The 25,825-nt window shown below is 42.5% G+C and overlaps 1 protein-coding gene across 1 annotated transcript in view; it reads right to left on the reverse strand.

Moving 5' to 3' along the window:
* Positions 1-306: 306 nt before the first annotated feature.
* CUNH1orf115 (chromosome unknown C1orf115 homolog) overlaps positions 307-25,825 on the reverse strand; it is a 231,092-nt gene continuing 205,573 nt past the window's right edge. Inside the window, exon 3 of the transcript XR_010622594.1 lies at positions 307-318. The gene's annotated coding sequence lies outside the window, so the exon portion shown is untranslated. The remainder of the gene's footprint in view (positions 319-25,825) is intronic.

The following is a 25,825-nucleotide window of genomic DNA, read 5'->3' on the forward strand; positions in this document are numbered from 1 at the left end:
CTTTCAGAGTGGAATATATTGCCTTAGTTGAAAAACATGAGCTGTAAGGAGAGAAGGGTCATGAAGGCTTTGTTGGTAAGCTCCAGCTGCTGGTCCTAGGGCTGGGGAACCATGAGCTGACTGAACCCAGAAGTTGACACAGCAGCAAAAGGAGACAGAATGGTCTTTATTTTCACTAATGAAGAAAAGCCATGATATGGAGATGCTGATCAGCATGGGCAGTCACGTTATAACTTAACAGCCTGTTGGTTTATCTGCTTTTGAAATTGGGTGACCACTGAATTGCCTAAGCACCCCCTGGCCCTGGGGAGGTGTGCTCTTGGTAGTGGTGCACTGACAGTGGAGTTTGCTTCATTCCTGTCTGCAGTGTTATCTGGGATGTGTGCATACACACAAATTATGTTCTAACAAAGACTTTAATGACTCTTATTGGCATTTCAAACAAGCTGTATCTCTCATCTAGAGAGAGTCTAGCAGAGAGCCACAGAGGCGATGGGTGGCCTGAAGCATCTCCAGTATGAGGAAAAGCTGAGACAGCTGGGGCTGTTCAGCCTAGAGAAGAGAGACTGAGGGGGGTATTAGCAATGCTTGTAAATGTCTCACGGACGATAGTCAGTTGGTTGGGGCCAACCTTTTTTCAGTGGTGTGTAGTGGCAGAAGAATGGGTAAGTGGTCACAAACTGGAACACAGGAAATTGCATACTAACACAGGGAAGAACTTTACTGCCAGAGTGACAGAGCACAGGAGCAGGCTGCCCAGAGAGGCTGTGGAGTCTCCTCTGGAGATACTCAAGACCCATCTGGACACCTTCCTGTGTGATCTGCTGTGGGGAACTGCCACGGCAGGGGGCTGGACCAGACGATCTCCAGAGGTCCTTTCCAACCCTGAAATTCTGCGATTCTGCTGTACACTAATACATGTATCTTGATGCAGGCTGTATGTACTAGATAAGAACTGTAAATCAACTTCCACCTCTTGCAAAGAAAGCAATGATTGAGAACACCATCCTTTGGTCATTCTTTAATAGTTCAGTTATGATTTCACATCCAAAGCATATCAGTCAAAGAATGGAATTAAAATTTATATATGCTGAATGCACATCTCCAAGCCCTGTTGGGGTTAACTTGCTGACTCTGGTGGTTTTCAATTTTAATCTTTATCCCAGATGCTGTGAGATTCCTTCTTGGCTTGAATTCTGGAGGAGTGGTGTAACTAGAAAGACAAGATAAGCCAATGTGTTCAATACAATGGGAAGATGACGTCTCTTTCTAGTTATTTTACTTTGATAAGCAGGACCTGGTTCTCATAATCAACCCACTCTATGTATCTTCCTGCTTGGATATGATAATAATTTGTGCACTGATTTTATAATCAAAATAGGGAACAGTGTGATTTTTCAGACTGAATATGTCATCTTTCTTGGCTGGGGGCTTCCTTGTGCTGTCTGTCATTGCCTGTTACAAAACATGTCAGCTTGTTGCCAGGCACACATAAGGAGAGAAGCTGCGTGTCAACAACATCAGCCTAAAAGATAAGAAGGCTTCAATTTAAAGAGTTTATTTGCAGTGTACACACAAGAGCAAATTACTGAGTGGTAGTGAACTAAAGGGGCAATCAGTCACACCCAGAAATAAATCTTAGGTCTAGACAACACTATAGCAGATAGGAGCAATGTGATGATGGAGGTCTATCCCCAGGAGAGCTGTGCATCAGATCACCTGACTCAGTCAGCCTCCTGGACTGGATGTGTCATGGTGTCTGGAGTGTTGGTACTGGTGGACAGTCACTGCACAGAGCCTGTTCCTCTGAAGGAATGCTGAGAAGTTGTGTCCTAGCAGTTGTCACATTCCCAGTGGGCATAGCCTGGCTGCACACAGCTGTAGGGTCAGCAAAGTCTTTATCTCTGGGAGCAGGTCACGGCTCACTCCCTGCCTGTACATCTCAGCTTCCTTCCAGTGAAGAGATTCTGCAGGGAATGCTCCTTATCTGGCTGAAAATTGCTCGGAGGACAAGTCCTCTAAAGGTGTAAGATGTGAGTTGTCATTTGATGCTATCGGAAGTGAAGGTCTGGGATGTGCGCACACTTGAAGTCTCCTGTGCTTAGTTAAATTGCTCTGAGCTTTAGGGGCCAAGAAATTGGGCTGTCTCTCTCCCGAGAAGCATTTCAGATTTGTGTCATGTAACTGCTGTTGAAATAAAACTAGGTGTTTGCATAAGGCTGAGGCCTGGGTACATGAATGGGTTAACCCACAGCAGCTTGAGTTGTTCCAGTTTCCATAAAGGCTATGAATACACAATTCAGTTGTAAGGATCTGTTAAGTACACCCAGCAACAAGAGATTTACCCCTGGCTTTATTGTGGGCTAATGTCTCATATGGTGAAACACATGGATACACAGCCTTCTCACACCTCTTGGGGAAAGGTCTGCTTATTGGGGTGCTTCTGCCACAGTGATTAGTGCCAAGGTTTTTCTTCAGCTCTGTGTCTTTCTGTGTGTGGCTGGAGCTTTTTCTGTGTATTGTGCATACAGAGGTAGATGCCACCCACCTAGCTGAAAAGCAAATATCATCTTGTGTTACATGTTCCCCGCAGAAAATAAGGCAGCCGTACTGTCACCTCTGAAATAAGTGTGTATGGTGTAGTCTTTCTTCTCCTTTCTCCCTAAATTGAAGAAACTGTATGTTTTGTTCATTATGTGTACAAGAACAGATCGTAGATGCAAGTGTAGTCTTACATTAGTGTTGGGTCATGTTTGGGCAAGGCCTTCTTCCCCATTATGATCTGAAGGACAGGGAAACAAAGCAGCCATTTGTATTCCTGGGAGTTGTTGCTACCCAGCAGCAGGATGAGGTTGGATATTAGGTAAAAAGAGTGGTGAGGCAGTGGTACAGGCTGCTCTGGGAAGTGGTGGAGTCACTGCTTCTGAAGGGGTTCAAGAGCCATGGGGATGTGGTACTGAGGGACGTAGTTAGTGGGGGCAGTATTGGTGGGGATGGGGTGGTAGTTAGACTATTTGATCTTAGAGGTCTTTTTCAACCTTAATAATTCTAAGGGTACAAGGGTAGCCTCTATCCTTACTGGAAGGCAACAGAGTAGAGGCCAGAATCTTCTGAAAGGCAGACTTCATGGCAGAATTAACAAACGATGCAATTGCGTAGTCATATCCTCCCCATATCCCTAGGCATAAGCTCACCACTGCCCAGCACCGCTTCTTCCAGGCACCTACAGAGAGCTGCTAACAGCAGTGAGAAAGTTTGTGAGCCAATCCCAAGCAGTTGTTCCCAGGTAATTATTTAGCACCATATCAGCATTTCACAGCCCTGATTTTCCTGACTGAGAGGCAACTAATTAAGGGAGCAGGCACAACATGGATTTATTGCTAAATGGGTAAAACTTAATAATGTGCAGTGACATATTGGTTAATTAGTATCTTCTTTTGTTAGGTTTCTCTTTTCCTTCCAAAAAGGAGAGTTATTTTCCTCCTGATGGGATGAGCAAGAAAGCCTGACAGCACCTGCAGAGGAGGGTGTTAACGCTTGAGATGAAGAAATCATTCAAAACGGGCCAGGCACTCTTTAGAGGTCATTGCATGGAATCAGGGTGATCTAACAGCATCTTGCTTCTGTAGAAAGGTCTGTTCAGGCATTCTGGAGCAATTATACTTTCCTATTTGCCTTTCTCAGTGAACCATAATTTGCACTTTGAGTTATTCTGGTACACTGTGAATACTACGATGCATCTGACCTTCACTTCTTTAAAAACTGCAGGGAGAATCTATCCTGGACAGAAAGTGATGCTCTCTATGGGAGCTCCTCAGCCTGGGGAGGACTTTTACACCATCTGAGAAGTATTAAACACTTGTGTTGATCTGCTTTCCTGTTGCTTGATGTTTCAGGTGGTGGCTTGTGGCAGGTGGTTCTGCTACTGTTAAGTTTAGGGATCAGAAATACATCTTCCATGTGTATGCATGCAGGCCTTACTTGCACTGTAATGCAGCAAGTCTTCAAGGAATATTGCTCCAGTAATATTTTCCTCACCTTCACCCAAGTGCCTGAACCATCAGGTAATAAATAATTTGAATGAACAATAACACAAATATCAGTAGTGTAAGCTCAAGTGGAAGCCAAGAAAAATACCATGAGTCTGTATGAGGAAATTAGAATGTTTTGGACAGATACAGATCTGTCTATAGAAGTTCTACTTTACTCCAAGAGAAATGTATTCATCTTTTGTGGACTTCAATGCATATGAACTGCATGAGCAATCAGGTTTGCCTCAGTATGCAAGGCTGAATTATTCTGAAAGGAGAGCAGAAATCCGACCAAACCAGAACTATTAATTCTCAACACTTATTAAGAAAAAATAATAAAAAAAAAATCCAAGAAGTCATGCTTTTCAAATATTGGAATTGATCCTGTTACATTCAGGTGCAAATTGCTGCTGTTTAGGGACTGTGTGGGCTAAACTTTTAACAAATATTACCATCTGCTGGGCACACTGCAGCAGTGCAGCTTCTAACAACTCGTGTCCTTTGGAAAATTTATACTGAGGGACCTTGTTTTGTGGATCTATTTTTATTTTCATGCTTGGAAGTCCTGCCCACGTACAATTTATGCAAAAATTTGTTTAGCACTTGTTTCTTGATGTGTTTCCTATTTAAAAATATATTAATGACATGAGTCTCTGACTCTTGGCACAACAGATGATGCTATGCTTGGGTCACACACCTGGATCATACAGTTGTCCTACTCTGCTACCCACCAGAACTACTGGATCTGACCACTTCGTTGGAGAAGGTGGGCAATCTTTTGCCATGGGACACCTACTAGCAGTTAAGACAGCCTCTCCTAGTCAAGATTGGCCAGTAGTGCAAAGGTCAAGTACTTTTTCATAAACCCCTAATGCCTTTCAGTTCTCTTGTGGGCATCTGTTGTCTCGGTTGCTGGTTGGTGACCAAGCAGGGTTTGGGCACTTTGTGTGTTCCCTTTACAAAGTGGGGATAGTTAGCACCTGCAGATCTGCAGCCGTTATAAGTTTATAAATAATTCTTTCGTGCTGTGGTTGATTTTCCCATCTTCTTTGTGTTGTGGTTTGTTCTGGACTGGGCTAAGGCCCAGCTGAAAGAGTGGTGGGAGGAACAGCTGTCCTGCTCAGGCTAAAGGGAGTTACTGAATGTGCTTTTGTTTTCCAGTATTCACAATAATGGAGTCTGCTCAAAAGATGAACCTAAAAAGCCTGACAGGTCAGGAGGGACTTTTCTAAGACTCCTAGAGCAAGGGGATGTCCAAACACTCAGTGATGTCTGTTTTGAGAGAGTAGCAGCAGCCTACAGCTTGGGGAGAGTGCAGAGGAAGAAGCAACGCAAGGTCTTCAGAGTAAATTGCAATCTTTACTCACTTGTGTGATTCTTGATTTATCGGATTACTCACTTGTGTGATTCTTGATTTATCGGATTACTCACTTGTGTGATTCTTGATTTATCAGACATTAGGCCTTTGTACTTAGATATGTGCAATGGTGTCTGCTTATAAGGAGACGGCAATTCCAAATCTAATTTCTTGCGCCTGATTGGAAACGCCTGCAGTGTTTCAGTCTGACTGCTGAATCCTACAGCATAAAGAGAAGGCAGAAGGCTCTTTTAACTCTGGTAGTGTCTTAACTCTGTGCTGCTCCAGGTACTCATCTTCTGCCTTTCCTGTGCAGTCTTCCTTGTACAGTGGTTTTGTATGGTTGTTGCATGTGGCAACTGTTGCCTACACCACAGTGGTACCAAGTGAGAGATCAGCATGTTCTGCACTGAGTTCAGCTTTTCTGCCAACATTATTGAGCCTGTTTCTGGGATACTGAAGTTTTTTGTTTTGTTTTGTTTTGAATAATTGTGGCTATTTATGAGACATATGTAGGAGACTCTCCTGGTCTTATAAGCTGAAGGTAATTTTTATATCATCTTTCACAACAGTATAAAGCCTTACAGGGTTACTCAAATGCACAGGCTCTTTGTCTTGAGGTAATACCAGACCAGATTCTGTCCTGAACCAGTGCATGAAAGATGCACTGCAACGCAATGCAAATATTTTTTCAGCCTTATGTTCTCCAAAATTGTCTTACATGATCTGAAGAGATCAGGTCACACCAGCTGCCCTGTCACACTGGCTCTCTCCCATTGCATCCACCCAGCACTAGGGCAGCTAGGTTCAGCAAACCAATGGCTATAAACCCCATCCAGGGGAAGAAGAGCTGTGACGAGCAACAAAGTTGCCAGATCTCAGAAGGTGTCTGGAAACCTCCAGGAGCTCTTCTGCTTGTAAAGAGGAATGTAAAGAGGAAAAGGACCTGGGGGTGTTGGTTGATGCTCGGCTCAACATGAGCCGGCAGTGTGCCCAGGTGGCCAAGAAGGCCAACAGCATCCTGGCCTGTATTAGAAATAGTGCAGCCAGCAGGAGCAGGGAGGTGATCATCCCCCTGTACTCAGCTCTGGTACGGCCGCACCTCGAGTACTGTGTTCAGTTTTGGGCCCCTCACTACAAGAAGGACATTGAGGCCCTGGAGCGTGTTCAGAGAAGGGCAACAAAACTGGTGAGGGGCCTGGAGCACAAGTCTTATGAGGAGCGGCTGAGGGAGCTGGGATTGTTCAGTCTGGAGAAGAGGAGGCTCAGAGGAGACCTTATTGCACTCTACCACTTCCTGAAGGGGGGTTGTGGTGAGGAGGGGGTAGGTCTCTTCTCCCTGATAAGTAATGACAGGACGAGAGGGAATGGCCACAAGTTGCGCCAGGGAAGATTTAGATTAGACCTGAGGAAGCATTTCTTTTCTGAAAGAGTGGTCAGGCACTGGAATGGCCTGCCTAGGGAGGTGGTTGAGGCACCATCCCTAGCGCTGTTCAAGAAGCGTTTAGATGAGGTGCTAAAGGACTTAATTTAGTAGTTGGGTAGGGATAGTGATAGGAGGATGGTTGGACTAGATGATCTTATAGGTCCTTTCCAACCTTATGAACTTATGAACTTATGAACTTATGCTTAGGTGGTTTTTTATCTGGATAACTGATTTTTGGCTGTTTCCATTGTGCTGGGGTCACTGTCCCTTGTGAAGGAGACAGATGGTGTGATCACACCTTTGCTTGGTTCAAAGTGTCCTGTCCTTCTCTGACACCAAAGTATAAGGTAATTTTTCACCTCTAGAGGACACTGTGGCCTGCCATATGCTCACTCCTCTGTGATTCTCTAGGGGAAGCAACCTTATTTAATTGCTGCCTTTTAGAGATGCCCCTAGCAGGTGATATTCCCATCTTTGGGTCTGGGAGGGACTGGGTGGTCATGCTGGTTCCATCTGTTCCACAACCAGTTGCTGAAATTCTGGGAGTACTTATAGATCTGCACACACTCTGCCCATTGTCCCACGAAACCAAGAGACTGTGCCAGCTCCTGGGACTGACCGGTACAGGGCAGAAGTGCTTTGTAGTTGTGGAGTGTTGCTTTCTTGTTCACAACACACATTCATTCAGAGGTTCTCTAAGTTTTGCCTTTTCTGTCTACTGTGAAATTTCTTCGTTCCGAGTCTCTGATTTTTCTGTTTCCCCTGCCAAAGATAGCTGGCAGACAGGGGCCAGTTAGTCTGAACACAAGCCCAGGGGTATCTTTTATTTTACTGTATGGCTATGCTGGTTTTCATCCATTTTCTTGCCTGTTGACAAACCTTCCTGACTTAGACTTATTCCATTTTTTTTACCCATTGATTAATTTTGTCATTTTACGTCATAATAGGGGAACTTGGAAATTAGCTAACATGATGTCAGTTGGTATTCAAAGAAATTATAGCATATCTGAACAGAATGAATTAAAAAAAAAGTGGAGGTAGCTTTCCTGAATGTAGACTGGTAAGTGTGTGACCGAAAGTCATCACTGTAGCTAGGGTGCAGGGGGAGATGTAACACATCTGAGTTATTTACACCACAGGTGTTCTGGAGCAATACTGCTCTTCCCTGAGAACTTCCTCCAGATTGCACGTGATGACTTGTTTTGTCAGACTCCTCCATAGAAGCACTCATCAGCAGACCCAAATTGTGACGGTCTTCACTGGATGTGTAGGAATGCAACTGGGGTAGTTTCTGTGTCATGATGATAACCACCAGCAGCAGTTTGAGACGTGAAGATAGTCCCCATTCTTTATGAGTAATTTTAGAACCTAGGACTAACATGGCTGATGGCTTTAAGTCTAACGGTGCTCCTTGGAGGTGAAGAAATATTCTGGTTTAGAGACTAAAGACTCACAAAGCTAATGGTATAGTCAGGTGTTGCTTTTCTTATTTTTTTTTTCTTTTTAATAGGATTGTAAACCAGACCACTTTGGCAGAGGAGGTTTTCTTTTCTTGCTAAAGTTTGGTCATCTTTTGTTTATCCATAGATGAACAAGGGTTGAGTTCTTCCCACAAACTCTATCCTTCCCATGAAGAACACCTGCAGCTTTAAATCAAATCTGAGCTATCAGGGGTTTTCCAAGAGTTTCACAGTGAGCTCACAAACCCACTGGAAGCTGCCACTGAAAGCAAAACCAGGAAAGAGAAAACAAAGAATGAAGCACAATATGACCACCAGTTACTATGAATTTCGTAGAATCATTACGGCTGGAAAAGACCATTGAGATAATCTAGTCCAGCCACCAGCCCATTCCCACTAGTATTTCCCACTAACCCACATCTCTCCATGCCACATCTATTTAGCTCTTGAACCCCTTCAGGGACAGTGATTCCACCACATCCCTGGGCAGCCTGTACCACTGCCTCACCGCTCTGAGAAGAGATTTTTCATAATATCCATTCTGATATTAAGCTCTGCATGTTGCTCAGAACAAACCCCAAGTTGCAGAGCAGAAAAGTAGGTAGAAAAAAAATGATGTTTTTCTAATAAAGATAAAGATAAAAATAAATAAAGATAAAAATTTCCCTCAAAATGTCTAGCTTTTGATTTTGCTCCAGCTAAGCAAGTGGTAAACCTGGGCACAAGATAGAACAGCGGTGAGAGCAGAAGCTGACCTTATAGCTGCTGCTTCAACATCACATAAACCATTTGCAGAATTCCTCTGCAATAGGAAGAGATGGAGTCACTGTTATCTACCACATGTGGGCCCTTAGTTGACCTTGTATGTATGTTTGATTTTCCAGGGCTACTTGTTTCCCTGTGCCCATGAGCCACCTCCCTCACAGGGACTCTAGCTGTGCCTCAGAGCATAACAGAGATGCTGACCTTTCCCACAAACTCTTTTCTCCATGGCTCTCAGGACATCTGCTGGCCCCGGAGAGTCTTGAAACAATGCAAGTTTCCTGGCCCTCTTTGTGGTTTTTCCTCTTGGAGGAAAATATATGCTAGAATATCTGCACTGTTTTCCAGTTGCTTTGTCCCAGCATTAGCATGTGCACATTGTCTGCAAGGAGCTGTGGGCCTGTAATGGTAGAAACTCAGAGCAAAAAGAAAAAAAGACTATTCTGAGGAACATACATAGGGAGAAGGTAAACACCCTGCAGAGGGAGGTTGCTGTGGAGGTTTTTGCCACATTTTTCACTGGATGGTGATCCTTCTGAACACCGGGTCCCCTTGAGGTTTTTTTTGTCTCTTTTCCCTCACTGGTTTTGCTTTGCACTTGTGCCATATCCTATCCAGTGCCACTCTAAAAGGCTTGTTTGCTGCAGAGCATTGCCTGCGACCCACTTCTTAGCTCAGTAACTTACTTGATGAAACTGTATCTTCCTGGTATTTGCTTTGAGAGCTGTGAGTCATAGAGTTATCACTTTGCTTGACATCCCATGCCCACGGTGGCTACTATTGCTGTTCAGTATATTTTATAGACTCCTTCCCTCCTGTGAAGACAATCATCTACTGTAATTTAGTCTCTTTTTACTGAACTAAGGAAATCAAAGGCTTCGAATTCCATTATGAGGCAACTTCAGCAGTCACTGAATCACATTTGTGTGTGGTTGGTTGGTTGTTTTCACACCGTTTCCAATTACAAATAGAAGCCAGGAATATTTCAGTATTTGGTCAGACCAAAGCTGTGTACAGGGGTAAAATCACAGTAGGATGTTTTTAACTGATTTAGAAAAAGATATGCATTGTAACATTCACCCTTCCCTCTTAATATGGTTCCTTCTGCTGCCTCAAATACACTGACTCAGTCTTTCTCCCTTCAACATTAGGGTCTGAGGTTGGTTAAAAGCTGTAAAGAATGTGTGTAAAAATTGTTTCTTGTAAGTGATTGTTCACGGGAGCTGGGAATTATCACTATTTACATTTTTTTTAAATTACTCCAGAAAGTTTGATGTGCACTATGGAGAGATTGATTCTCTACAGCAGCCAGCTGAGTCGAGCAACTGCAGGGAAGGAAAGGGTGCAAAGCTGTGTTTTTAGGGCAGTTTTCTCTAAAAAGGCAAGAGTGGGTATTTTTAAATGCAGACAGTTGTCCATGTGCTGGTGTTCCTCAGTACAAACAGATGGGGGTTAAAGCCCAACCACGCTGCTACTTTGCGGCTGCTGCCTTGCAGGACATCTTTTCGCTGGTGTTTGATTGACTGGGAAGGAGAAGGATTTCATGTTCACTACTACGAGTTCATTCATTTGGTAACACTATCTGTGATCCTCTTTGAAATCCCCAAAGCAACTGTTAATAGCTGGGTCCCAGGAAAAGCGATATGGCACAGCCAGCCCGTGGGGAGGCCAGTTGCCTAGCATTGCATTCGATGTTGTGAAACAGTTGGCCAAGAAATTGGACTTGCTCAGCTAAACGAATTAAGTAATCACACAGCCCTGCAGAGGATATTAGTGAGGAATTTCCATATTGCAGCTCTTGATATTCCCGCCTCGCAGCACTGTTACCACAAATACGAGGCTTTGGCTGAGCAGGCAGTAATTTGATATTAAATGAGGTTCTCATTAAGCAGATGCAATGAAATAGGGTAGAGTTTTATGTTGCATTAGTCAACTAAATGCTTTTTATTAGTGTTCATTAGGATGAGGGACATCTAAGTGCAGACTATTCGTTAGCCAAAGCCTGACCCTTCTGATGGGTGGTGATTAAGCAGCTAAGTCCTTGGGAATAGAAGCTGGCCCACACATGCTAAGTGTATGGCAAGTTGCTCACGCTTCTGGGAACTGCCTCTGCAAAATAGGTCAGGAGGAAACCTGGGGGATGGCCCATTCTGTCTGCAGATGAAGCTCCACATTGTCTCATTCTCCAGGTGCTAATTTGACAAATCACAAAGGCCTTGTAGAAAGTAAATCACTCACTCAGACACATGTTGTTCTTTCTTTTGAACTGAGCATATGCCATTGTCAACAATGTAAACAATGCTCTTTTTTTTCTTGATAAGGATTCTTTGAGAAGGTGATATAAGAGGAGATAAAAGCTCTAACTCTATTCTGGCCTTTTAAACAACCGTGACAGTATACGTGTGTTTCAAGTTTTGCTCTGCTTAAGTGGCAGTCACTATACTGGGGGCTCCCAAGTAGGGATGCCCATGTGCCATCAAGGAAATGGAGTGAGAATGTGGTGGAAAAGACAATCTTGATTTTCCATTATCTTCAGCAAAAAATAAAAAATAAAAAAGAGTGATAATTCTATAGGGATTTCTACTGCTTGGTGTGCATATTAATTTGTGGTGGATGGTCTTTCTCTTGTTTGCAGCAAACTCATACCCTGTGGCCTTTATTTGCTGGTCCTCTTGAACTTGAAAACATTCCCAAAGTCTAGTTGTTTTGGAGGGGGTGGAATTCCGCTAATTCTGAGGCATTTGCAAAGCTCCTCTTCTAAATATATGTGGTGACAAGTGGGCTTTGTAAGCTCTTGTGAGTCCTGATAGCATAATGGTGGGCTTCTAGCAGGGCTGTTCTGTGGCTCTGCAAAGCAATTCCAAATGCAGATCGCAAGGTCTTATGCTTCTCCAGAACTGAAACATGGGTTCCACCTATGAAGTGAGACTTGGGGTCTGAATACATTCCCCTTCTTTAAAATAAAATAAAGGACAAAAATATAGCCTTGTGCTACCAAGCTGTCAGTGCTGCCTGTGACACTGGCTCTTGCAGTAGCAACCCATAAAGCAGTTGCCACTGTTTGGGAGGAGAGGCATAAGAGGGAAGAAATCATTCAGTGGGAGGTGCTGTTCTGGTTGGAGTCAGAGGAGCCTATTCTTTTCCACAGCTATGGGAAAGGAAATGTCTTGATTAAGAGAATGAAAGAGGGCTGCACCTGCAGCGGAGATGTAACTAGAGTTGCGTGGGGTCAAAACAAAACAAGCCTCACAGCAGCTTAGGATTGACGCATAACGTGGCCCTGGGCTCTATTTTGGCCTCCTGCTGCTTGTACCCCCTGCAGTTGCCAAATGCCACATCCCCCAGCCAGTGTGAACCTGAGGAAAGTCCTGGTTCTCACATTTCAGCCACCGTGCCACTTGCTCCTCTGGCTGTATTCATAGGATTTGGCTGTGTCCGTGGCCAGCACCACATTTGCAGATACAGAAAATTGTTATTTCAAGATTATTTCCTTGAAGCAGAAGATTTCCATATTGTTTTCTGTTCTAATTCACCGAAGAAAATCAAATACAACCATACTATATGGGACAGGTTGGAGCATGTGCGAAGATCTAAAGTGGATGTTAAGATGGCTCAAGCCCATAACATGAAAAGAAAGTCTTCAGGGGTAAATTACTAAAACTATAAAGTCTGCTGGATGAAAGTGTTCCTGGATTCAGGTAGCCTTTTCATTATAGAATCAGAATGGTTTGGGTTGAAAAGATTCTTAAAGGTCATCTAGTCCAACCACTCAGCGGTGGGCAGGGCTGCCCCCCACCAGCTCAGCCTTCCCGTGGCCCCATCCAGCCTGGCCTTGTTGGTTTCTCCAGGGATAGGGCACCTACAGCTTATCTCTGGGCAGCTGTGCCAGGGCCTTACCGCTTTCTGAGTAAAGAATTTCCTACTTATATCTATTCTAAACCTACCCTCTTTCAGTACAAAGCTTTTAGCCCTTGTCCAGTCCTTACAGTCCCTAATGAATGTCTCTTTCCAACTTTCTTGCCGGTTCTCTTTTAATTTTGGCAAACACAAGGCATTTCCTTTTTATTCCTTTTCAGCATCTGTTCTTCTAGTGAGCCCTGACTTGATTATGTCTCTTATCACAATTGTTAACAATTGTCTTTACATTATTGATTTAACCCAATATGAGGGTTATTGGGTGTTCTTGTGGGATCTGTGTTTATTGGCTACTTGTTGGTCACAGGTGAGCAGTTGTTTTCTTTAGCTCAATGTGACCGCCACAGTCCAAGAGAATACTTGAAGTGACTGAGCTTTTCCAAAGGGAAGGAAGCAGAAAGGTAGTAGATGAACTATAAAGGAGAATCTGGGAAAAAAAATGGAAAAACTTTTTTTAATTATAAAATCATGAAGCTTTTGTACGTGCCAAGTATTCCTATGAAACCTGGTCATGTGTATACCTTGCTATCTTATAGGTGATTAAGAGAAAAGATTCAGTGCATCCGTATTGGTGAAAATGAAGGTAGATTGCTTAATTGTGTCTGCTGAAGGTCTCTGACTCACTGTCATGCTCATATTTGTTACTTATAAAATGTATTGATCTCATAGCTTCTATGGGGAGAGTATTTCATGTGAGTATGTACTTTTAGGCACAAATGTGAAAGGTTAAAACATTTTTTACCCACACGAACTTTACCAAAGAGCAGCTGACTTTTGAAAGTTCACAGAGAGAGCAAACACCAGAGTCAGGAGAACATATGAACTGAATTCAGTTTTAAACCCTGAATGGGTTATCTGTGAAAATAAGTTTGTGGTATTTGCCCAGCTCCTGCAAAATAAACAAACAAAAAAATGTAACTTTAATTCATCACTAATTTGCTTTATTATGTTTCTCTTTCTGCATATGATTTCCATACTGCCTTTCTCCTTGGTTCCAACCCAAAAAGTTTATCCTCTTCTGTGACAGTGGTGCTAAAATACTGAGGTGACAAAACTGGACAGCCTTTGGTTTTCCACTTTCAAGTGCTCTCTGTGGGTAGAGAACACCACAGGCTACGCTGTTTTAATAGCTGCTAGGTCACATTACCTGTCTATCCACTGGCATTGTAGTAGTAACCTGGCAGGTCAGCTATTTCAATGCTATTTCCCTTTGCTACCTGGCACTGGCCATACAACACTTTTATATACTGAATTATTTATGGACTCATAATTATTTAGCATCAATATGTCAATGTTACAATGCCCCTGTTGACCATAAAGGAGCAAGATCTTTCTTTAATTAAAATTACATGGTCCGTGTCAACTTTCCTTGGACCCAACCTTTTAAAACTGAGTTGGGAGTTTGAATTCCAAACCAAATACTTGTGTTTTAAGCAAAGACTAAATACAGAGCTTTCTTTCAGTGAGACTGGTCTTGGAAGCCAATAATTTTATGTGTTTTAGGGAGGTTTATGTTATACTGGGGAGTTTACAATGGACTTCATTGAACTGTAGACCACAGTGGCAGTATTTTTTTTATAAGCAGCGTCTAATAAGGAGGAAGCAGCATATAATTCAGACTGTCAGTATGCCTGTCTAAAGACAAAAGCTTAAGATGCCTCAACGATTGTTTGAAAAACTGCTGAATCTTGAGAGCAAAGTGGTAATGAAGGTGATGGACTAGTACTTTCTAAATAATGCACAGCTGTCCTTTTTGACAAAAATATTGCATCATTTGGCATTGTAGAAGCATACTGAACCACCATATAATTTAATTACTCGACCACCCTGCAAGTTCCATGAGCCAAACTCAGTCCTGGCATAGGCGGGTGCAATTCCCAGAGGGATTTGCACCCGGTTACGCCAAAGATGAATTTGATCCACTGTTTTTTTCCCCTTCTCCCTGAGAGCCTGAAGGTATGGAAATCCACTGTACAGTGTGCTGTGCTTAGAGCTATTAGTGCTTTTTGTACATAGAAGCAACTGTCTACTTTTTACTGAACTGACTTTAGTTATGGTTTCCAGGGAATAAACAAGATAATGTATTTTGATTGTTGTTAAGTATTAGGGTTATTATAACCGGAAAGCAAACTTTATCATTTTCTAAGTCACATCTGCTATGGAAACAGTGCCCTGCAGAGATGGCAACAGTTACTTGTAAAAAAGGACCTGCATAGATCAACCACCTACTATGTTTAACACTGCTGCTTACTTGATGACATGCCTGTGATATGTAGCTTTTCATCAGATGCTTAGAGTAGTAATTAAGTTTTGCTTAGGATCTTTGCTTTCTTCAAGGCATGAGGCTGACATTCTCACTAGGCTTCACTTCTTGACAGAAAAAAATTCTCAGGCTAGATTCCCGTGAGTACCATGCACATCATGTATATCTTCCCCAGGGTCTTTTCTGTTATTCCTACAGGTTGGATAATGCCTTTAGGACTTCTCTTAAAGAAATCTAGGTATCTTCTTTCTCCCTGGAAAACGTCTTCTCAGTATGAATAAGAGTAATAAAATCCTTGGGGGAGGGATTGCTGAAGGGGAATGCTTTTATCAGCTTTCTTTCAAACTAAAAACCTCTACCTACCTAAGGCTAACTGCTTGCTGTAAATGTGTGAGAATGTGCAGTCCCACAGAGGACAGAGGCAGCCTGGGGCAGTGTAGAAGGTGCACAGAAGTTAGTTCATTCAAAGTTTTTCGTCTCTGTAAGATCTACAGGACAGGCTTTGGCTTATTATTCCAACCAGCCACAGCAAGGCCTCATGTGTATGCTGGGAAGAAGGGCATAGCCCTGACTCTGATTTGCAGAACTTTGTTTTAAACACTTGACCAAGATGGAAATCCAGCAATGCTTCATGTATACAATGCTTTCAGAGAGCAACAGCTAGTGCCTGGTAAAGTCTGGTTCTTTCCAGTCTGAGAAGGAAGGATCACTACTGGATACAGAGCCAATGAAAGGTGAAAAACATTTCAGATAGAAGTATCCAGAGTTCGTAAAATAGGCATGTAGTCATGGCCTTCCTATAGTTGTACACACACATGTGCATGCACACCATCAGCCCTTAACTTCGATGGGAGTTACTCATATGTGTCTTTGGGCAGATCTTGTCCCTAAGTTGATTTATGTTTGAAGGAAAGTTGAGCTCTGATTCAGGTTCAAGTCAGGTTCATTGTGGAAAATCCTGAACTTGGAGCCAGACCCTAAAGCAGACCTCCAAAGAGGCAAACAAACAGAGCAGACCAGCTTTTCTCCCTAGCTAGAGCTCTCTAGCTTCGTGCTCGGGTCTAGAACACCACTCCTCATCCCCCGTAACCAAAATAATTATTTTTAAAGGGATCTTTATGTCACCCAGGAGAATACAGTGCAGGCAGTTGGCTAGCAATGGTGCCTTGGAGCTCAGCCACCTGGGGCAAGTGTGAGGTTGCACGTGGAGGGGAAAGGAGAAAGCAGCAAGTGACAGAGACCTTCTGCTTGTAGGAGCCTGGGAGACTCAGCCTGGAGATTCCCAGTGGTTTTAAGTCTCTTCTGCTTAAAGGGGTCTGATACTATGGGGTTTTTATGAATCTGAATAGACTGTTATTGCTAGTTATCTGTTTTTATTTTGTTATTTGTAAGGCAAGTAGAATTGTAATCATCCCTATTTTTTTCAGTATTGCCTGTCCAGCTGTTTGAATAGGGAGAATTTCTCTGGTGGTAGAGCATGACTGTTCAAAGACTGGGCTTTGCAGAATAGAACTGGAGGGAAGTCAAACAAATGTGACCTGTCTTCTTTCTGACAAAGTAGTGAAGGTGCTTAGACTAGACTGACGTACTTCTGTCTCTAAACTGTGATGCTCACTCTTGTGTATATTAAATAACCAAAGGAAAAGTATTCAGGATGTTGTAGGGGCTAAAAGCATCCAGTTATAATTCATCTGAACAAAAGTTCCATGCCAACTAGTGTAGGGATGAGTAACCAAATAAATTATGAACATAAGCTGCAGTACTACCAAGTGCTTGTCACTGTGGAGTTTTATTGATCTCATGGCAAATGGCAAATAGATGCATCACTGATGGGATTCCATCTTCAGTCCAGATCACATCTCACTCCAGCACAGCTCCAGGATACTGCTAAGCAGAATCTAATTTTAAAATTGCTACACTTCTGTATTTATAAAGTAGAATCTCGCAAGAACACCATTCAGTGTGGTTGGATTTTTGAGGCTTGCTCATGGGCATCGCTGATAATGAAAAGTATCTTTGAAAACTCAAGGTAAAGGCCTCTGGATTCCAAGCCAAATCCAGATATGTATTTTGCAGATAGAGTCATCTATCTAATCAGTCTCATGAAGTATTTGGCCTCTTCAGAACTGGCCTGTTTTTGAGAGTGCAAGCACCTGCAACGTTTATTTGAGAACTGGATTTGAAGAATTTCTGATGACCAAACTGTGTTTTTCCCAGCTGCCTACAAATGCAGTGGAGCAAATCTTTGTCAAAGATCACTCTTATCAGTCATATTCATGTTTTTGAAAAGCTTCTCCATAGATCTGTATATGAGCAGCTTGGCTACAGATTGCTCCCAAATTTTCAGTGTTCCTATCATCTCACAGAGGCCTTTTGCATCAGAAGTTTTGGTGGGTGTCTATGCTCGTTTCAACTACAATCCGAGCACCTCCTGATACGAGAGTGTATCATAAGTTGTCTGAATTTTAGTACTTGCACTTACCTAATTCTCTTGATTTCAAGGGGTAGTAGACAAAACTGTTTTGAAGCCAGGTTACTTTTTCTTTCTTTTCTTTGTGGAAATTGTTTTTTTTTATCCTACCCACTCTCCAAACAAAGCCCAGGAGTTCAGTGAGAAAGCTAGCATATGAGTGACCTGAAAGAGAAAAATCTCTTTTCTGATGAAACTGGCATGGGTTAGTGGGCATGGTGATGATGGGTTGATGATTGCACTAGATGATCTTTGTGATCTCTTCCAATCTTAATGATTCTATGATTCTGTGATAAATACATATTTTGTGCATTAGCTAGTGCTCTTGTCATCCACCCAAAGAAAGGGTTACATATAATCTCTACAGGTCTCACTCTGCTCACTTCCCTCTGTTGGGCATAACATTGTTGTGCTTATTGCTGGGTCTTGGCTTGGTCAGGGCTGCAGCGTCTGCATTCATTTTTTTTCAGCTTCTGCTCTTGCATTAATGATCTCCATTTACTTTAATGGATTTACAAATGACTCCATATATCAACTCTGAATATTCACTTTCATTAAGTAGGTGAAGAAGTGAGATCAGGGAGAAAAGTGAACTCAAGTTAACACTAAAATAAGTGATTGTTTGAAAGGCTGCTTGTTTCTTGTTGATTTACTGCCTCATTATCACCACTGTACTTCCTTTCTCTGATTCCTGTTTTGAGCCATGCTTGTGGCATCATCTTGAATCAATACCACAGGTTTTTGGGGAACAAGATTCTAAGTTATCACCCAGAAAAATACAAATTGTGCACTGGAATTTCCGATTCAGTTTTTAGATCCTGGCTAATGGACCTTATTGTTGTTTTCAGGTACTTCAAACTCTGAAGTTCATAGAATCATGCAATCACAGAATGGCTTGGGTTGGAAGGGACCTTAAAGATCATCTTGTTTCAACCTCTAGTTGTGGGCAGGGCCCCCCACCAGATCAGCCTTCCCAGGATCCCATCCAGCCTGGCCTTAAACCCCTCCAGGGATGGGGTGAGATGATGGAGTCAGTGGGGAGCTTGTTTCTTCCTTGACTTGGGGACAGATCTTTCTTCAGAGACTGTCAGCATAGTGCTCTGAGAGCTGACTTGTGTGGGATTGACTTGTGCTGCCAGCATCCACCCATTGGGAATGATGACAGACCTATCAGCTTGTTTTATTTTAGTCATTAATAGGGAAAGCGGCTTCTTTAAATAGTCCTGAAGTAGCAAGTAAAGCTATTACCTAAATCAAAAACAATTGCCTAAGTGTTCTTCTATTTGTACAGCTGGGATACTTTAACTCAGCATCAGGGCTGCATGGCTGTATAATTAGCAACCTTATCTTTAATAGATGTTTTAGGGGGAAGGACTTGGTGAAAATACGAAGAAGCAAGATGCTGAGTTGTACAAGATCTTCATTAAGTTTGTGTGGTTCACCTCTCCGTGTCTTCTGCAGAACTATGCTTGTTACTGTGATCACACTGGGACCTTGCCTTTGGCTGCATGTTGTTGTGGTTGGATTCACCTAAAATTAGAGTTCTACTGAGGCTGATTCTGTCCAAAATCGTAAGAAAGTGTTATTCTTACCCAGAGTCCAAGTATCTGGCATGTATCTCAGAGGTAAAGCAACCTTCTGCAAGTAATACCCAGCACAGAGTGGGGCTGGATGAGAGCTGTGGGCTCCTGGTCCCTGCACAGTGTCCCATCTGTTTGCACGGCCAGCTTTTGATGCGGTGCAGCTGTCAGAAGCTCTGACTTCCTACATTGAGCTCTGCTATGACTAAGGCCAAGTATTGAAATAAATATGACTCATTCCCACTTAAGAGCTGAGGAAAGGAGAAATGAAGCATAGGCATTCACAACTGGTCCGCAGCAAGTTGTAAGGAGAAAAAACTGATTCTGGGCTTCATCACAAAACATCCTCTGCAAAGAGTGGCCCTGCTGCAGCACTCTGCTCTGCTGCCCACATGCAGAGCAACGCTGCCTGTGCCTGCTAGAGACATCAGCCAGAAGCACAGGAGGCTGCAGATGACTGGCGCTCTCAGCACTGCTTGGGGACTTAAATATTTAACCAGGACACTGCACTGCTGATTGCACATTGCCTTAGCAGTTTGCAGTGGCTGGACCTGCAAATTGCTTCATAAAGCAGAGGAGGTTTTCAAAAGCACCAAGGGGCACTTAAGCACTCACCTTTCAGCAACACCTCTGAAAACCTCTTACCAAAGCCATGACTTCATGAAGGCGCGGGGTGAGTTTCAGCCCGGAGCCTGCCTCCCATTCTGCTGCAAAGGGCGTTTGCTGGAAAGCCACCCACCATTTCAGACACGATGCTGCAACCTCCCAGCTCAACGAGTCGTGTTTAATAGTTTGACTTTTATTATTTTGGCTTTGAAGGTCCTACAAAGCTCTGAGTTCACAGACAAAATGTCCTCAGATATATACCTACTGGTATCTGGAAATGCAAAACCAGAATCTTCTTTGCGTTGAAATTTACTGGCTGTTTATATTGCTAACTGCTACTGCTGAGAGGAGTCCTGTAAATAACCTTGACAATGTGTGGGGTTTAGGAAGAAAAGCATTGCATGAATCAATCAGTTTGTAACCTGGGGGCTGTGCAAGGTTGCTGCTTGCTATTTCTTACTGTGTTTGTTCAGAAGTGAGTACCTCCAGGAACTGCATGAAACCAAACAGTGTATATTCTCATTAATGCTGAGTTGAGTGGTGGTCATGGTTTTGTTTTTGTTTTTTTGCTATGAAGACCTGTGGCCCAAGTATCATTTCAGAGGTGTAGAGGAAAGAAACACTGATTTTTCCACACGCACTTCACTCAGGAAGACCCTTTGCTCCAGCAGTCCCCAAGCTTTGCTGGAACAGTCCTGTGTGGTTTTGATTGTAACTCTTGTGTGACCTCTGGCTAAAAGACTGGCTCACCAGCATGACTAGGCCACCTCAAACTTACTTTACAAACCAGATCTTACTGTGCTTTCTCCAGGACCAGGGCAACTGAGGGAGGAGAGCAGATGAAGAAGAGTATTATGTTATTTTGAGGTTTGTTTGCTGCACTTCTGAGTTGAGAGGCCACAGTAAGGAAGACAGCTTTAAGTTAAAATAACACATAGAAGGAAAATTGAAGGATTCCCTACTGAACCCGACACTGTTTGTATTATTTTGTTAACTTCTTTTTAAAAACACGAGTCTGTTTTTGTCTGCTCCCTTGATTCAACACCCAGTCTCTCTCTCTTTTTTTTTTTTTTTCAGTAGAAATTCATTCCTCTCTTCTTCTCTAAGCCACAGCTTTTCTAACGAGAACAAAATGAGGTTTTTTCAGTCTTAGCAAAACTAATTGGCAGTGAGGTGCAGCAAGCTTTTGTGCTGCTGGCACTTCAGGATCCACAAGTGTTATCTCAGTAAACACTGCAGTGAAATAACTGACCTGAACATCATCAATAAACAAGTGTCCATATTGCCACGATATCACTGCTGGGTTTTTAATCTATTCCCTCTGTGCTGAGGATTAAATGCAGACATTTCCTACTGGCTTCCAGAGTTATCCTCCATTAATGAGATATTTTTACATAGAAATATTTTTGTTGATAAAGTTTTTCCTTCTACATAAAAGCTAGCCACAAGTATGTAGCATGATTTTTTAAGAGAGCTGAGCCAGCAGTGGGTTTATCCCTTCTCTTCCACAAGCCGCCAGCATCCTCCTGCCTTGTTCCAGAGCCTTGCTTGTTTGTAGAGGAGACCAACCTTCCTGGAAGAATAGGGTCACGTGACTTCAGGGCTTTGCTTTATGGCTACCTTAGGTTTTTCAGGTCTAATCTCAGTCAACTTTTCACCTCTTGAAACACACCAAAAAGAGATGCCTGTTCATGAAACCCTACAAAGTGCTAGTGAGAAAAGTGACTGCCCAAAAAGTCAGGTGATATTTTATGTTGCCATATTGATCATCTCCTGATGGAAGAGATGAATACTCAAGTGAAAACAAAGCATACTGACCACAGTTAACCTTCCGAGTCCATCACAGCATACAGAACGAACACCTGCAATACCACCTGTTCCATTCTGGTTGTGTTCTCCTTCTGCTGCAGGTAGCAAAGGGTTGGGCAGTGCATGGAGGTTTGGACTGGGAGTTGCCTGCATACTGTAGGTGGTCACCAAATAGCATGTTAAGGATGGCTGACTGGTTGTGAGTGTTCTGGGCTCTGTATCTCCAACGCTGGATGGGTTTAGGAGTCCCAAAATGCAGGTGCTGCTCCCACTCTGCTGCTCAGTGCTGAGCAGTGACAAGCTATCACGTCTTGACTGGAGGCTTGGGTTGATTCTGAAATAGGAGTGATTACTGCAGTACAAGCTCTTTATCCAGAGCTTGGGAAGCTGGATGTTTGATGTCTTTGCATCCTACCTACTATTTTAAGTTACTTCCTTTTTATAGCATAATTTCCAGGTGTGGGGGAGGGGGGGGGCATTTCTGTACACTGAGTCTTCTGTTTTCTTTCCTTGATAAGAGCTTTAAATAACATGTAAGAATTGTCAGCAGGTAGCTCTTTTAATTATTTAGAAATTATTTTCCGCATAACTTACAGAGATTGTGACTTTGAATCACCCCTCTGGCCATTGGATGAGGCTTGGTCAAGGCCCTGCAGTGGTTCCTTGGTCCCATCAGCACACCCTCACTCTCTGACTGTACCTCTGCTCCATGCTTGCTGCATTCTCCCAGATTGTTGGGTCTTCCATTGAGCCCCCATGAGCTCCCACGGGTGCAGGTCTGCAAATCTAAGCTGTGGGCTGGGACCATGTAATTCCCCATGTGTATAACAGTGATCTCTGTGCCTTATGCCCCACCTTCAAAACATTAAAAAGGACAAAACAACAACAACAAAAAATATGGGAGCCCAAAGGGTTTGTGTCAGAGCAAAAGAGAATATGTATAATTGAATTAAGCCTGTTCTTTCCTCCACTCTGAAAGGGTGGTTGGATCTGTTGTATGTTATATCAGCTGCCTCTCTAGAATTTTGACCTGATGCAGACTGTATCTCCTCACTTGGGCTGTTGAGTAGCCGATACGATTTGACTTGCATGTATGCCACATTACCCAGCCAATCAATCTCTTAATTATCATCACCTTTCTTGCTGAGGAATTATTTTTATCTAATGACACTGTTAAATGAGGCCAAATCTCTTCTTCAACTGTGTGCTTGAAAGTTTCCCATCATCATCACCATATACATGCCATTTTCATTTATGAGAGATAGGTTTGGTTTGTTTTTTTCTTTTTTTGCTTTTGTTTTCAATGAGTATTTCCTCATTCAGCTATAATTGAAGATAGCACAGATAATTCTGTGTTTCTCTCTATTTTTAGCAGTGTGTTAGTTACCCACTTGACTGGCATCAATTCAACCCAAAGGTCGACTTTTACATAAATGTCATTTGTGAAGTTGGAATGGAAAGCAGCCCTGCTAGGGAACAGATTCTCAGTCTCTTTTCTTTTCTCTGCCAAAGACAACCATGAGATCCATACCTGCACTCCTTTTTTTTTCTCTCTCTCTTTGTAGCACTGCAGTGAGGCTTTTGTGAGCTAAAAGCTTCTGGTAAGAATAGTTCTGCTGAACATTCTAATTAGAAATTAAAGTTCCCTTGACTATTGCTAATGAAGCAGACCAAGCATGATCAGTTGCCAGAAAATCATTGGAGATAGTGATGGTTCTTTGCACAGGTGGCACACCAGACCTCCTCTGCCAAGTAAAGTAGACCACATCCAGCTACATTGCTGCAAGTTGGCTCTTGGTATGGTATTTAAAGCTCAAGTTGTATGTCATTTATTTGTCTGATTGGCTTGAATAATTTTCTGCTGGTGAAGTGGGGAAGCTGACCATATGATCTGTGCTCAGTATGGAGCTTAGGTATATACTGTTCATGCTTGAATTGTACTAAGCAGACAGACGCTGGCTGTCATTGTGTTAGTTGTAGCCACATGTCTTTTTGTGAACAAGTTTCATAAACTAGTGCTGAAAAGTCCTAACTCATGCAGGTGTCTAGGAGTCATAAAGCAGTTTTCTATCCAGATACCCAATGCCTATTTTTGATGTGGACCAAGGAAATATCATCCACTGTCCTCTAATCTGCTGTTCAGGAGCACGGGTCAAGGAGATGAGGAAAGATGGCATCCCAAGCAGCTCTTGTTAGCTGTTTATGTAACCCTAGTGACAGAGACATTATCAGCTACAGAGCACAGGTTCTGCTTCAAAGCTGCCCTATGTCATACAAGAAAATGAAGGTTTCATGATTTCATTTAGATCCAGGATGGCTCTATCCTCAGGTTCTCAGTCTTCTCAGTGCCACACGGAAACTTTTTTCTCTCCTTCACAGCTAAGAAAACAGTTGCAGGAATCAAATTATTCCGACTAAATATCTGATTCCAAATATATCCTTAATCCGTGGTCCTATATAAAGCAAACATATTCCTCCTTTAGGCTATTTCTCTTGGGAAGGGAGAGGTGAAGACTTTTATTGTGGGTTTTCTTTTTTTAGGTAAGAAGAATTAAAATAATAATATAGAAACTTTCTAAAACTCTCTGTGAAGATTAGGAAAAAAGATTGAGACTGGAAAATGCCAATTGCTGGAACTGGACAGAGGAAATGAGAGGAAAAATTGAAAATGTACTACTCTGGCTACTTCTTTGAAGTCTGACAGGTATCTATGACAAAGAATGAACACCGGAAAATATTTCAGTTGTATTAAACTATGCGTGAAAAAAGAAGAAATGCAGGAGACAATTCCTATTGCTTGGAATATAGAAGAAACCGCCAAAGTCAGCAAGCCAAGCAAGGTACATAAATCCTGCAGGGAACTGAACAATTCATTTATAGTTGCATTAATAAGCTCTAGGTAGAGTCGTATTTCCTGAATATGCATGTGCAGATCTTGCAGGTGACGTGGTTTTTCCTTTGAGCTGTGCAGAGAACAGTTTTCCTGTCCTAAAAAGTTTTGAGATTTCAAAATATGTTCCTTTTCCACCAAAGGTGTAACTTTTCAAAGAACCTAGTTAAGAGAAAAAAGAAGAGAGAAAGAAGAAAAGAAGAGAGAGAGATACACTTGGATACCGTCTTTTCCACCTACCTTTCCTAAGGACTGCCAGCAGAACAGCAAGTACTACTACCACTTGTAGGGCCTCAGACCTGACCTTTCCCCTGCCCTTCTCCTACCACTGATGGAAATGCCCCCAAGAAACTGCTTTGCATCTTCACCAGTAAGTTTCTTACTGAGGTGGGGAGCACCATGGGTTTAAACAGGGACACTTCTGTTCCTGGTTCATGCCCTGAACCTCAGTTCTCTTTCTTTGACTCACAGTTTGCATCTTGGAAATAGGAAGACTCTTGCCAAAATTGTACTCGAAACTCATGTGCTTATGCAAAAAAAAGTTAAGTTTTCAATCACCTGGCTTTTTTCAAAAATAAAGTCCCTGTATATATATATATGGAGCCACTTATTTTTTCTTATTTTTTTCTTATTTTTTTTAACCTGTGTTTATAATCCTTTCTTTCCTTTAGTAATCCATATGAAAACAGCAGACTCCAAATGAGTCATCCACTTTGATCAAGAGTAGCTAGAAAGAGACAAGGACAAGTCATAAATAAATGCTTATCATGTCATTTTGGTTCTAACTTTCATCCTTCAAGATTACCTTTGTGCTGTATAGTAATACACAACAACAAATCCCCTCTTCCTCCTTATTTCTCATTATCACAGGATCTCATTATTTGGTAGCCAAGAGCAGAGACATATCTGACCTATGTGAAGGGTCATGGGAATACATTATTTGGATCAAGAGTTAGCGTTTGGGAGATGCACTGGTTCTGGTGATACCATGTTTTCCTCTGGTTTCTTCCAAGTCTTTTGCTATGACCTATCATATTTGCTGCTGGGGGCACTACCTCTGTGACTGTGAGGATGCCTGCAGATCTGCAAAATATCTACTGTGGAGGGCATGCTATCTGATGATGTATGTGCCTGTGGTCTCAAATTGGTTAGCAGAGCCCAACCTGTGGAACGTCTCTATTTGTCAGCCTCTGTATGGCTTTTTGCACTCAGTCCCTTATATATATTTTTTTTTTTCTCATGTCATCTCTTTGCAT

This window comes from Cyrtonyx montezumae, unplaced genomic scaffold (genome assembly GCF_038088225.1).
Source record: "Cyrtonyx montezumae isolate F1298 unplaced genomic scaffold, pur_monq_1.0 scaffold_0, whole genome shotgun sequence".
Classification (NCBI taxonomy): Eukaryota; Metazoa; Chordata; class Aves; order Galliformes; family Odontophoridae; genus Cyrtonyx; species Cyrtonyx montezumae.